We start from the raw sequence: 15,828 nt of genomic DNA on the forward strand, positions 1-15,828 counted from the left end.
GACAAACAATTTGATAAAAAATCATAAAGCAACAAAGGAGCTTTTATTAATCTTAATTTAAAACTGAAATCTGTTTTAAAATCGGACGATGCATTACAAAAATATTGGGATTTAAAAAAATTCCGGAAATTTCGATTCCACGTTCTTGGTTAAAAAAATAGTGTTTTGTTAAAAGTTAAATTAACTCGTACCTAAAATAATCCGGAAATTGTTAATTCGTACTTGATAACATTCGGGACTTCTTTTATTAAGTCGTTCTAGAAATTGTAAAGGTTTTTGTTAATTCGTTCTTGAAATCATTCAGACATTGTTAAGTCGTATTAAGAATTATTCGATTTTTTTAAAAATATTTTTTTTTTTATTTTCTTTTTAGTTGGTTTTAGAACTCTGCTTCTTACAGGAGCTTCTATCTTTACTCTCGACACCACCGGAAGACCCACTCGTTGCTTTGCAACGAGCTTTGCTCTAGTTCCCTATTATTATTATTTTTCTTTTTTTTTCCAACCAATTTTGTGTACGCGATTTCTCAAAAACTACTCCACCGATTTACATGAAACTTTTAGGTTTGATAGATATTGATCTGAACCTTATTGGAATTTTTTTTCAATGATGACATCACTTCCGGTTTTGAGTTATTTACAATTTAACGATTTTCAGAGGGTCGGCTTGTCCAGGGGTAAACTCCTAAACGATTTAAGATATTGAGTTCAAAATTTCAGGGATTGTACACAAAAGGTTGTAGATCTGACATGTGGTATATATATTTTCCTGTGACCAAAAGCGCCGAAGCTCGCCCGAGCTCGAAAATTACAGTTAAAAAAGCGTCGTGATTTTTCGTGGTTTTCTTTCAATATCTCTTTCCTTGATTGTATTTTGTTATATCATGTAGAACAAAAAATCTTAATAAAGTCAAGAGCTTTTATGTGACATCAAGAAAAAGGGGCTGGCCCTTCAAATAAGGGGCTGAGGGGGCTCTAAATTCTTTTAATGATAACTTTTCACTGCGAAATATTTTGTGATAAGTTATAGAAGCAATTATGTTCATTCTAACGTTATCCACCTACACACGGCAATCATTAACTCCTATGTTACGTAATTAGGGGTTTTAAGGGGCCAGAAGTCCAAAAATTTGATGCTCAATATCTCAAAAAGTAGGAAAATTTTGAAAAGCAATATTGAACAAAAGATGCTCAACATATTAAGCTTAACTATCTGCAACCATAATTTCTTTGTTATGCGGTCCCTAAAAGGAGTTACAGGGTCGGCCCCTAAAATGACCCTCTCAACATATCTCGAGAACGGTACAAAATTTGTAAACACTTGTTGAACAAAATGTGTTTAAATTGATTAGAGCTTTCATTTGAAATCATGAAAAAGGGGCTGGCCCTTCAAATAAGGGGCTGAGGGGGCCCTAAAGTCTTTTAATGATAACTTTTTACAGCGAAATATTTTGTGATACGTTATAGAGGCAATTATGTTTATTCTAAGGTTATTTACCTATACATGGCAATCATTTCCTCCTATGTTACGTAATTAGGGATTTTAATGGGCCATAAGTCAAAAACTTTGATCTTCAATATTTCAAAATAGAGGAAAATTTTGAAAAGCATTATTGAACAAAAGATGCTCAAAATATAGAGCAAAACAATCTGCAACCATAATTTCTTTGTTATGCTGTCCCTAAAAGGAGTTACAGGGTCAGCCCCGGAAACGACCCTCTCAAGATATCTCGAGAACTGTACAAAATTTGTAAACACTTGTTGAACAAAATATGTTTGAATTGACAAGAACATTCTTATGAAATCAAGAAAAAGGGGCTGGCCCTTCAAATAAGGGGCTGAGGGGGCCTAAAGTCTTTTAATGATAGCTTTTTACTGTGAAATATTTTGTGATACGTTATAGAAGCAATAATGTTCATTCTAAGGTTATTTACCTAAACATGGTAATCATTTCCTCCTATGTTATGTAATTAGGGATTTTAAGGGGCCAGAAGTCCAACACTTTGATCTTCAATATCTCGAAATAGAGGAAAATTCTGGAAAGCAGAATTTAACAAAAGATGCTCAAAATAATGTGCTTAACAATGTACATATATATTTTGTTTGTTATCTGGACCCTAAAGGAGTTTTAGGACCGGATATCAAAACGATTTTTCCCAGATATCTCAAAAACGGTAACCAATTTCTAAACACTTATTAGCGGTACACAAAAATATCTTTTAACGAAAATGAATGAAAAGGAGCTGATCCCTCAAATAAGGGACACCAAAGGGATAGATAGTCTTTCACTCATAACACTTATAGATTCCGCCTCCTTTTCCGGATAAGTTTCGTTGACGAAGATCAAGAATAAGGCCATTCCTTATTCTAAAAATCGGACGGAAGACCTCCTCGTTGCTCGCAACGAGATCGTGTCTAGTTATTTTTCTTTTTCTTTATTTTTCTGACTTTTTCAAAGCTTAATATCTCAAAAAGTTTTCAACAGATTTACATGAAACTTTCAGGGATGATGAAGCATTATTGTGCCTCAAAGTTTTAAAATTTTCAACTACAACGTCACTTCCGTTTTTACGTTACGTCAATTTTTAAATTTTAAAAAAGTAATTTTGTCCAGGGCGTTTTTCAAAAACGGTTCAAGATAAAGACTTGGAATTTTCTGTGTTGAAGCAATGATCGTTTTTATTTGGACATAAGACTGGAAATTAGTTTCCGTCACTTCCGGTCTAAACCGGAAGTGTTTTAAAATTTTCGAATTTTTCGTTTGAATTTAAAATGTTTACGAGGTTTGTAGAGTTAGTTATGCTGAACACGAATCTGAAATCCGTTTGAAAATCGGACGATGCATTACAGAGATATCGGGGGTTAAAAATTGATTTTTCCGGAAATTTTGATTATGCGTCCTTGGTTTAAAAAATAGCGTAATGTTCAAAGTAAAATTAACTCGTACCAAAAATAATCGCTAAGTCGTACTTGAACACATTCGGATTTTTGTGTTAAGTCGTTCTTGAAATCAGAAAGGTTTTTGTTAAGTCGTAAGTAAAATCATTCGTATTTTGTTAAGTCGTACCAGGAATAATTCGATTTTTTTCATCTTTTTATTTTAGTTACTCTTGTTATTGGTTTAAGGGCTCTGCTTCATACAGGAACTTCCAGCTTTACTTCCGATATTAACGGAAGACCCACTCGTTGCTTTGCAACGAGCTTTGCTCTAGTTCTTCTTCTTTTTCTTCTAGACGTTTCTTTAAACTGTAATATCTCGCTTGTTTGTCATTAGATTTATTCAAATTTTCAGGGTTTATTGGCAATGACAATAGCTTACTATAGCACAAAACAATTTGAAATCGCTACTTCCGGTTTTGAGTTATTTCCCTTTGAATATTTTTTTAGTGGGTCTCGTGTACCTGCAAAGGCTCCGAGTTGATCCGTAGCAAGTAGTTTTAATTTACAAATCCTTAATGTAGACATCTTGAACGTTGTCCTCCTAGTTTTACATGTTTGATTAACCCACGTATACTTCTTAAAAAATTACATCGAAATTAATGTTTAAAAAAATGTTAAATTTTGCTTATATCTTTGCTCAATAACTTTTTAGTTGTAAATTTTTTCTAGACACATATAGAACAAAAGTTGTGCAGAATATTAAGAGCTTTCATTTGATACCATAAAAAGGGGCTAACCCCTAAAATGAGGGGTCTAGATCCCTTAAAAGTCTTTGCTTCATAACTCTAAAACGGTAAGTTTTTCGATATGGGCGTCGCTGCAAAAAATGTTGTTTGTGACTTTATTGATCTCATAAAACTGTTTTTGTGTTCGGGTATTGCATAATATGAGGGAAAAAGTAATACGTGTTGACCAGTACTCGCGGCAATTTGGCCAAGTTAACGAAACTCTCCCTCGCCCGCGGCCGAGAAAATCGGTCACCATGGTCGCGGCTGGGCTACGTAGCGGTCAGCGGATATCTAATACACGAGAGTTGCGTCTCTCATATACGAGTTTATTTAGCCGCCAACTCAAGAATTGTTTTAGTTTTGATTACACATAAAAGTTTATCGACTAAACGATTCGGTGTCAATTAAGAAATTGTTCAGTTAATAAATAAGAGCAATGTCATTCTCAATCTAAAGCAATATTAGACATAGATCAATTGTGGGTTTTAAGTTTAAAATAAAGAACTTTTATTTGATAGAATATGGTCATTATACTGCAAACTTTTCAAATCGTCCTGGGTTCTGAGCTGTGCGTGTCTGTGCGTTGAACCTTTACGTAATCTATCCTTCGTCCATGGCCGAGGAGATGAGCCACGGCTGCACTACCTAGCGGTAAGCGGTTATCTAATACACAAGATTCGCACACCGCGACGCATACTTAGATGAAGAAGAATGTGTTTGAGTTTATATAGCCGTAAATACAAGAACTGTTTTAATGTTATGTTATAAAAGTTTGTCCATCTTGTATTTATTTAATTAAACATTTGAGTGAAAATGAAAACTAATGAACGATATTACTCCAAATCGGAAACATTGTCAGACATAAATTAATGGCTGGTTTGTATATCTAAAAAAATTTAACCCCCCACCCCTCCCCCAATATTAAATGATGATCATCCCTCGCACATGGCCGAGGAGATAAAGCGCGAGTGGACAAGTGATCCGCAGTCGGCTCGTGTTCTTCTACATGTACCTTATTACGCGCTCATGTTTCATATTTTGCACGGACAGAACTATACTTATTATGTTTTCAACTATTATATAGGATTAAGATGAAAAGATAAATTTATTTTGCTTGTACAGCTGATTGAGCATTGATTTAATTATACTATAGCGTACAAGGTAGTTTAAAAATCAACTCAAATTATAATCAAAGTTCCATGTTACATGTTTGCGGTAGGTGCTAGCACGATAAAAGAATGTCCTGAATTGTCCTGAATGGAGGCATTTGATGATTATTTGAAAGAATATTCACATGAGTTTTAAACAACTGAAGATTAGATTCTATCGGTCCCATATCAATCACTTTGTAGTTTTTCTAATACATGGTTGTTCGTTTGAGTGTGGAAGCGAATTCATTGCTGCGTCCCCACCCCCTCCTCCCGCCCCGCTGACAAGTGCTTGCGCTGGATTTTTTTTAAATTGGCGAAAAGATATCCAGATCTGTCGAAAATCATTTTTGGTGACTTCTTCTTATGTGTAACATTTTCTATTCAACGTGTTTCACTTTCCCACCCGATTGTTTATTCGGTCAGTCTGTGTTAATTCAATCGCCACGTGCGACCGAAAATCTTGTGTCGCTTTAGCACACACAACTCAGAACATATGTAATTGAGTAACAGTTGGAAGGTGCTTTTATTAACAATAAGACTATTATTCGAAGTCAGTCATCTTTACATTAAAGATGTGGAATCGTTACCTGAGAGTGTGGCTAATAAATTAACCCGTTAAACACACTAAACTTCTATAGTTATGAACAGAATAATTCATAATATATTATAATTGAAAGTTGGAAGTCAAAGGAAATTTTGTTCTTTAGAAATACGACTACATTATGCAATGCAGTCGATCGCCATAGAAATCATCAAAGTACTGCAAGTGTCGACAGATTTCTTATTTCTTTGAAAGACCATAATTGTTCACTTGACTTGCAGACTATAATATAGCAACATATCCAAAAATTATATGCGCTTCTCAAAGTTACACTTAAGTGCGTTATTGGGGATTTTATTTATTGCTAATTGTATGAAAATTTATAAAAAAAAAATGAATTGAAGTTGTTTATTATGAGGTTGTAATGCAACTTAATTTACTTACAAGGTTAGCTACAGCCAGTGGAATAATAATTTTAGGTGAACAATGAATACCCAATATATTAAAATACAAGATAAATAGTTTCCAGAACTATAATACTATGCATGTGTATATGAAAGTTGCACCCTCATTTGTATGGAGGTAGGTGAGGAGGTAAAGGTGTATCGATATACATACAATGTATGACTGCACATACGGATTCCGGACCGTGGCTACAAGACGATACACATAATAGTTTTTTAATACATCAATGCGCAGTTTGATCTAGAAACTGACCAGTTTCATAACTTCTTCGAATTTCTCTAACACGGACTGTCTAATTCCTTCCCAGAATTCCAATTTACGCAAGCGCTATTGAAGTTTTTTTTTTCTATTTTATAAATCAACCCACTGACATAAAAATAAGGATTTTGCATATTATTACATCGTCGAGAGAGGCGCTATTCATTCTGTAAATAAGGTTATTTAATTACATTACGTTACACAGCGGTGTCTTTATGAAACAGAACCATCTGGTGTAAAATTTAGATGCTCGCTTTTGCATAAATACTCCCGCTGATCTTTTTTTTTAGCTGATTATATATTATTTTGAATGTCCAAGTCTACTCGTATCATTAAATGATATCAGACGACCCACATTTCCCTATAGAAAAGTTCAGAGATGCCATCAATTTTGACTAATTACTAAAGTTTGTCCGCACGTAACAATTCTAAACTTGCATATAGTCTTCAAAAATTTAGAAAGATTTGAATAAAGGAGTTATCTTAGAGAAAAGGTTACGTGTTTTGTAGGCGTGTTCAGTTTTAAAAGAAAAATACAATTCCTGACATGGGTCATGAGTACATACTGTTTATAACAATGCTTGCTACCCTTTGATTTAACTCGCCATTTAACATGATGTCTCATTTTTTAAAGAATTTTTGAAATGATTACACAAACTGTGTTCGACAGTTTTCATACAGCATTTTCTTCCTTTCTTTTCAAAACATGTTTTATATACAGGCTTTCAATCACAACACGTTTTTATAACAAAAGCAGAACTGAAAGTTTTATTAGTCATTATTGTCGTTTGACACCATATCACATATATTTTCAACCCGCAGCAACAACGGAAGACCTACTCGTGGCTTTGCCACGAGCTCTGCTCTAGTTCTTTATACTAATTTGTGTGGACAAGGTGCGTAACAATATTCTATCTAAAAGCGCTCCAACAAATTCCAATGCGTATCATCTATGGTAATTGATTACCATATTATAATGTGTACAGTGTGAATGTACAGCTGTTAATTTAACTTTCATAAAATTCAATAATTTAATGTTTTATCTCTTTCGATTTAGGACAGTGTCCCTTGAATGGCAAGTACAGCATTTTTTTTTCCAATTTATTTAGAAATCAAACATGTGTAATAGCTGTTTAATATGTTTTCTAACTTTAAAAGTGTGTGTCAATTATTGTTGTAGTTGGAAATAAGTCAATTACTACCTGTAACTACTCAACAGCATATGGACCACTGATCTACATAGACTTCTTTAAAATCAACCGCCCATGTTTATGTACTGTGACCCCAATATTCATTGGAGAACTACTTGTGACAGCGCAAGGAATAAGAATATCGCCATGTTCCACGCGGGTGGTAGTAAACGGTAGACGTATATTTGGCTGCCAAATTTCAGAAGAAACGGCTGATACGTTTACACTGAAAAAATATCAAGCTATCGATGTACAAGCTGAATTCACCCAACCATCTTCATCAGGAACCTTTAATCAATGTCTTGGATTTCAAGAAAACGGTAAAAAATATTTTTTTTTAAATCATTACGAAGAAATTGAAGCAAGAAATATTTCTAAAGTTCATGCAATATAATTTTTTCTATACACATGCTATGGTGACAAAAACATCTAAAGAAAGTCAGAACATAAATTGCTTACGGTTGGTGTTGACCTATTTTTGAATACAACGAAAGTAAATAAAGTTATATATTAGGCCATTGTTGGCGAGAGAGGACGCTGCCTAAATTTGGACTACCTTACACAGAAGGATTGCTTCATTATACATTATAATTAAAAATTACATTACAATTCATTAAAAAAGTAAAATGATCATATTTACATCTGCAAATATGGTTCCTTATATGAACCTATAGAATGGCGGATATGTTCAATTCTCTATTAACTTTTTTCATGACGTCACAATGACCATAGCACGCGCTTATCTTTTGTCGATTGGATTTAACAGCTCTGAATGGTTTGTCTTTTTCAAACGTAAATATAAAAAATAAGCAGCAATAAATAAACTGCAAAATAAACAATGATCTGAAGGAGCTGTTTCAGTTTTAATAATGTGTGAGCCGTTAATTATGACGTAACCATATGTCAATAATCTATTTTTCTAGCAATGTGGTCTAATTATTTATCAAAATATTAATAAATTGTTCCGTAAAAACGATTGTTTTTTAATTTTGAAGAAAAATTTATCAACTTTCGAAACTCACTTAGAAGAGCAATAACCAAGAATATTGATAGTGTCCCTCACTATTAAAACAGATTTGATTTCTTCATTACAACTTTCCTCTATAAATGCACTTTATTAAATTAAACGTTTTTATAAAAAGGTGATTATTATAAATGCTTTACCTTGGTACACTTAAAACTTAGTTGTCTCTATCATGTTTGTATTAAGTAGTGATAAAAATATTTGGTTATAATGTCAAGTAGTCTTCAAAATAAAAAAAAAAAACCTTTAAAATATCTGCATATTTTGTAACCAATTTCGTCAAATATTTCCGATGCTACCATAAAACAAAAAACAAAACAAGAAGCAAAACAAGAAGCAAACAAAAACAAAACAACATTTAAAAGAAAAATGATGCAAAATCTGAGGAAATAAAAAAAAAACAAGAGGTTCATCGGCAATATCGCCTACCTTAACAACAGTTCTTGCATCTATTCCGGAAATTTTAAACATTTTAACCCATACACATTTTCATGCACATGTTTCTCAAAATGGTTTGTATTACCTGTATCATTCTCAAGTATAACTATAAATTATATATCTAAAAATCTAGTTCCTGACATTTGAGTTTGATTTGAATTGTTCCCTGATCAATTATACAATTGCTTTAATATTTTTCTCTGATGTTGCCTTTATTTGGTATTTTTTGACTAAAATTTCATAGGTAATAAAAGAGGGGAAAAACCTAAAAAACAAAAAAAACAAAAAAACATTTCATGCATCGCCATTAAGATTTTTTGTTTACAACTTCATGACCAAGTATAACGCACAATGTCACCTTTCAAAGTCGACAACATCGACTAATCTGTTTACTTTATTTATGTTCAACAAAATTATCTGAGGCAATAAAGGGTATCTATTATAGATAATTTTGTCCTTACCTTAATATCATTTCTTTGTTTTATATCAACGCAACAGATAACGTTTTTTTTTCTTGTACATATAATTGCAACATGATTTTCAATCTCGTTGTTGATTTTCAGGTGGTAAAGGCGGATATGTCAGTGTATTATGTGATATTCCATCAGGAACAACAACACAAACATCGTATATAGCATCACCAACAAGAAAAACAACATCCTCATTAACATCAACAACAAGGAAAACAACATCCCCATTAACATCATCAACTAGGAAAACAACATCCCTAGAATCATCAACAACAAGGACAACGGCAAGAAAAACAACATCCCCATTAACACCACCAACAAGGAAAACAACATCCACAGTAACAACAACAACAACAAGGAAAACAGCATCCCCATTAATTTCAACAAGGAAAACAACATCTCCATCAACATCAACAAAAACAACTGTTACAGCAATTACTAGAACTATAAAACGACCTGCACCATCATCCTCTTATATTGTACTCTCAGCAGAGTCTACATCAGATTTAACTGATACACGTAATAATACAAGCGATAACCACTTGAGCTCTGTTTCAACCATGGCTGTTCCGTATACTTCGTCAATGGAGCCGATTCAAGATGATCAAAATGAAATGATATGTAAATATACTTAACAATTTAGTCATCATTATATGGAATATTACAAAAAAAAACCCAACAACAATAGCATGTATCCTGCAAAATTATTCACTTAAAACAACACACGACGTGGTATACATGTAACACGTTGAAAATCAGCCTAGTCGCCATCTGAATCGCATACATGTATATGATTAATACCTGAACTATGACTAAAGAATGAAATTCGACGATTGTATTTCAAAGCTGCTTTGTCTGAAGTTAATCTAAAACTTTCACTGTTTTTTTTTTTATTTTCTAAAAAAAGAGATAAGGGTGTAGATGAATTTTATTAATAAAGGGGCGTGTCCTTTCATTAGCCTTTCCCATTTCACAGTTGTTGCTCAGAATCCACCCATCCCCCCAAAAAAAATATATTAAAAATTAATTATCTTGAAAAGTTATACACCTATTAACCTCAGTAGAATCGATAAAAATAGAAATATTTGAAGTAAATGAAAACATTTTGGTATGTAAACCTATTGCTTAATGGGCGTGTTATAGCAAAAAGGAGCCAGTTGGTTTCGTCCATGTTTGCTTGGGTGTATTCAAACCGCTTATTTTACATCGATTATACGCATGTAAATGTTTAATTAACTTGCTAACGTTATTATTAGCAAATGTCAAAGTCGTATTTATAAGGGGCAAAATCAAGTGTTACCCTGTTGTTTTTAGTAAACAGGCTTTTCCCTTGAAAAAACGCTTAAATAATCGTCACACACATACACTAAACATAACCATCGGTTTACATTACATACACATTTTTAATTAAAATTTGACAAAGCAGCTTTAAGTGGTAGTCAGTTTTGGGACACTATCGTTTCATTGAATCGGTAACTGTACCATGCAATAAACTCATAATTAGCTAAAAATTAGGAATGTAAGGAAAAAAATCTGATAAAAACCTTAATTTAGAATTCATATTAGGTATACACGATATATCTAGAAAACTGAAGAGTGCATATATTCCTAATATAATATAGAAGTTTTAATTAAATGGACAATTTAAACGTTTTAATTCATTTTCGGAAATACTTATATGTTTTGACGTTAAACATGTAGGTAGAAAAAAACATATATATTTTATATATATATATATATATATATATATATATATATATATATATATATATATATATATATATATATATATATATATATATAAATAAAATTCCATTTTCTCTTCAGTGTTTATTTTCAAAGTATCCTACTTTATTAACATCAAACATTCTATTTTGAAGATTTTATAGCTGGTTCTGCGGCTGGAGGTGTCATGCTTCTTATCGGACTAGTGGTTTTCATAATTTTAAAGATGAACAGGTTTGTATTTGTTTAAAAAATAATAATGGGCCCAGTTCGCGAAGCGAGCTCCAAGATCCAGTTAGCGCGGGGAAAAGACAAGCTAAACCTACAGATTCATCAAGAAAATCATTTTGTCTACATCTCATAATGCTGTCTAATGCTTTTTCGTGTGGTGCTGTGCCAAAATTGGCTAACATTTAACTCGTAATTTACGGTGCCTTAAGATTGAAAACACGTTTTCAGTACCGCTTAAGATTTTCTGTGACCTAAGAAATTGTTTACATGTTTCCATTCCTTCCTATTGAGTTGAGATACCTAAACAAATGGTTCTAGATTTTAACGTATGACGGCACAGTGATCTCTCACTACATTTTCAGCGAAAAATTTAGAGGTGGATCAAACATCTATAATGCGTTTACAAGCAATATTTGTATAAACTGAGATACCTACCTAAGATGATGTTTCCATTTTATTTTTGGTAGAAATATTATATATATATATATATATATATATATATATATATATATATATATATATATATATATATATATATATATACTATCAAGAGTCATACTTTACTGTCATTAACCAATTGTAAGCTTGATTTCATGCATGTACAGTAAGTATAAATAGGGAAGATTAAAAGATAGGTCATTGAACAAAATAAAAAAAAGCATAAAGAGAAAAAATATTGCATATTGTCAAGCCATTGAATAAAAAAATGGACACAACATATGTAATAAGAATCCAAAAATTTACAAATAAAAAAATATATTAATTGCCAGGAAAAAAATTTAATTCATGTAACAACAAAGTACAAAAAATGATACTGTATATATCGTTAAAAAATTTGACCAAATTAAACACAAATGAAGTTTTACAGACTGATCAATTCCCTCCAAAAGCGATTTTCGGTGAAAGCAAGTCTATGTAATTTGTAAGAATTGTTCTAAACTTAGAAAACTTATAACTCTTTCTCTCTCTGTCTCTCTCTCTGTCTCTCTACGTCTGTTCTGTTTGTCCCTCTGTTTTATTCTCGCTCTCTCTCTCAGTCTCTCTGTCTCTCGCTATCAAATTCTTTAATATAAGTTTATAACTAAATAACACTAAGTTGACAATGATGCAAAGTATGTGTAATTCTTGCAGCACTCACCATAACGGTAGCACCGGCAAACATATTAGAAACAATCAGTACATAAGAAAGACATTGGCACTAATGACCACGACTACTTGTAATTTTTGCAAGTACAGATACTAAGTTTAACTATGGGACCATAGGCTCTTTATATACATTTCATCTTGCGTATTTAGACTTGAAAATATTCATAAACAAAGCAATGAACCAGGTAATAAATCAGTTATAATTTAATGAGTTAAATCCTCATAATTTAAAACCTATTGTTTTATTTGTTTTGCTTTATAAATGTCATGACATACTGGTGAGGATTCTAGTTTATTAACTAGGATTTAAAATAGACAGTTTTAAACTAAAATGAAATTATCACCAAAAAATAGTGATCGCGATTTTACATTCTAGCGATTTGATGAAAAAAAACACAGTTGAATCACGGAATTAAATTCTGGCATAAAATTTACAGTAGATGATACTCTATATGCTACGTGAGCCCTTCAACAAAATTTATGCCGATAAATAAAATTAAAGAAAGATAAGACCTTGCAGACAGATAATTGGACGGTTCATTTGCATAATATCCTCTTGAACTTGTTAAATGAAGGGAAAGTATGTCATGATATGCAGCATAGTTAAACGCGGCACATACTTTTTCGATACGTCATTACTCTCAACATTTAATAAAAATTATAATATCAAAAGGAGTTACGCTCAATTCATATTGAATCTAAACTCCTATTGGAAGGCGAGTAATGCCAGAAGGTTTAGATATGGTATCAAATATATTATCCTTCTGATTGATATTCTTGCTATCATTTTTCATTACGATAATTATGTTTTAATATATTGTTAAATATCCACCATGTCAGGAAAGATACACCAATAACTACTACTTTCCGGCACAGCGACTTTAAATCAAAATAAATGATGATGTACATGCAGTTCAAAATATTATTTTTTCTTTGAATAAAACAGTGAAAATAAATGGACTATCATAATGTGTGCTGATGGATAAAATAATTGTGCACAAGCCCTTTTGATGTATTTATACAGAAACACTGCGATAAGGTTGTGGAACAGCTTAATATGATATTGAACAAAGATTTAACTCCCAAAGATATTTAATATGGTTTGTTTTAATATCAGTCACACGTATAACATATCATTTGCTTTTAGAAAAAGAAACGGAAATGCTATTGTTGAAAACAAGAAAGAGGACAGCGCACGTACAAATGAAGTATTTGATTACAACAATAAATTAACAGAAAACCCCTTGTACCTCACTTCTCAACCAGAGGAAGAAGTCGGGAACACATCAGGAGAAAAACTTAAATTCGGTTTACCAGTAATTGATTCCAAAACAAAGCGGAAAAATAACCCCGATTATGATGTACCGCGAAATAACAAACCTATAGATTCAATGTCTATGTATGCAGTGCCTAATAAGAACAAAATTCTTCACCATGTGATCAACAATGGAGATGTATATGCGCAGGTGAAGAAATGAAGTATTATTACTGCGTATATTCCTGAGGGGTACAAATACACACCCAAGATAGCCGCGGTCATGTGTAAGTCAAATAGGACCCGAAGAAAAAAAAAGCAAACAACAAAATTGAAAAAATAATCGCATGCCATTTTTTTTTTTTAATTTTTGTTATTCGTTACATACATTTGTAGGTGTTTTTTTTAATTTAAAAAAAACATTATGTTTAAGATAGTTACTTTGCGCATTTTGATCGATTCACTAAAGTTTGAATGTTAGAAGTCAAGTTACAAGTGAGATACAGAGGTAGAAATAAATGTTACATAAACAAAGCTAAAGTGTTATATTTGTTAACAAAAATGCAAACACATTTGTAAACAATAAAAGGACTCGACGTGCTTTGCTTCTTAAACATATATTTCTAAATTTGTAACTCGCTTGTAACTCGATATTGGACTTTTAAATTTCGACAAAGCATTAAACCATACATATTTATCATTTGGGCAATGAAAATAGAAAAAATGAAAAAAATGAAGAGCTTCAATCGTGTTTTAGTCGCTTAAATATCAATTATTAATGCCTTTTTCGATGAAGCTAGCTTATATCAATTAATCGTTTGTATTACTATTTGTATCAGTTTTTCATGTATATTATCCAGAAATATTTTACATGTATACAAAAGCGTAAAATATGTCTTTCTTTTTTTTATTAACAAATGGAAGTATTTTAATGTTAATAGTAAGTGTTGGTGCACTTACCTTTAACGAAAAAGTATGCTCAATTCTCAATATTTTCATCGTAATGTAAAAGTTTTGGTGTTCACTGTTTAGGAAATGTATGTTTATAGCTTGTATAATTTTATCAAATTATGACAAAATAAATTAATTTTTTCATTAATAGTTGTAAACATAATATTTTTTTTCTCTTTGAATGTGTAGAGATAATTATAAAAGAGGTAACGATGGCAACATCAGAAAAATGAAGAGCTTCAATCGTGTTTTAGTCGCTTAAATATCAATTATTAATACCTTTTTCGATGAAGCTAGCTTATATCAATTAATCGTTTGTATTACTATTTGTATCAGTTTTTCATGTATATTATCCAGAAATATTTTACATGTATACAAAAGCGTAAAATATGTCTTTCTTTTTTTTATTAACAAATGGAAGTATTTTAATGTTAATAGTAAGTGTTGGTGCACTTACCTTTAACGAAAAAGTATGCTCAATTCTCAATATTTTCATCGTAATGTAAAAGTTTTGGTGTTCACTGTTTAGGAAATGTATGTTTATAGCTTGTATAATTTTATCAAATTATGACAAAATAAATTAATTTTTTCATTAATAGTTGTAAACATAATATTTTTTTTCTCTTTGAATGTGTAGAGATAATTATAAAAGAGGTAACGATGGCAACATCAGAAATATCGGGACTTTTTTTCAAAGTGTCCAGATTTCTGAAAATCTGATAAAAAGTAACATAATATAATCAAATTAATTCAATTTTTAGTAATCATCGGGTCTGCCGCCAGGAACCCTGAGCTTTTAGTTATTATCAAAGCAGAAAATCCCAGAAAACGACCGAAATTTTATGACTTTAAAATGCAATAACTTTTGTTCCAGTAAAAATATCTCATTAAAAACATTTTTGTAAAACATTGCATTGAGTTCTGTCAAATATGGCATAACCTTTTGTTTAACATGTAAAAAACATAGAAAATAGGTTGAGTTGCTTGGCCATCTTAAAATAATATGTGGGCCATTTCAGAAAATCAATTTTAATTCCAGGTGCATTGTATGCTTGTGTGAATTTTAATGAAACTGTGAAAGTAAATATTATAAAAAAAATTGACCATTAAAGGCCTGCAGGTCTCATTTTGACCAAACTTTACAAGTTGTGGCCTCTAGAGTAAGGGTATAGATAATCCGAAATTTTCTGACTTTTACCTCCCTTCCTCCAAACACATACATATTTATGAATTGACGATTGTAAACCTCAAATCTAAAAGCGGGGATACTTGTCAGATAATTCGTTTATATGAGAATCCCTGACAGATCCAACTAC

General features: G+C 31.7%; 1 long non-coding RNA gene across 1 annotated transcript; it reads left to right on the top strand.

Annotated features, from left to right (window-relative positions):
* The first annotated feature begins 9,304 nt into the window (after positions 1-9,304).
* On the top strand, positions 9,305-13,909 carry LOC105340297 (uncharacterized). The gene is made up of 3 exons (XR_010709352.1): positions 9,305-9,825; positions 11,085-11,163; positions 13,454-13,909. It is a non-coding gene; the product is annotated as an uncharacterized lncRNA (long non-coding RNA).
* Positions 13,910-15,828: the final 1,919 nt, after the last annotated feature.

The sequence above is a fragment of the Magallana gigas genome, chromosome 9 (genome assembly GCF_963853765.1).
Source record: "Magallana gigas chromosome 9, xbMagGiga1.1, whole genome shotgun sequence".
In the NCBI taxonomy this organism is placed as follows: domain Eukaryota; kingdom Metazoa; phylum Mollusca; class Bivalvia; order Ostreida; family Ostreidae; genus Magallana; species Magallana gigas.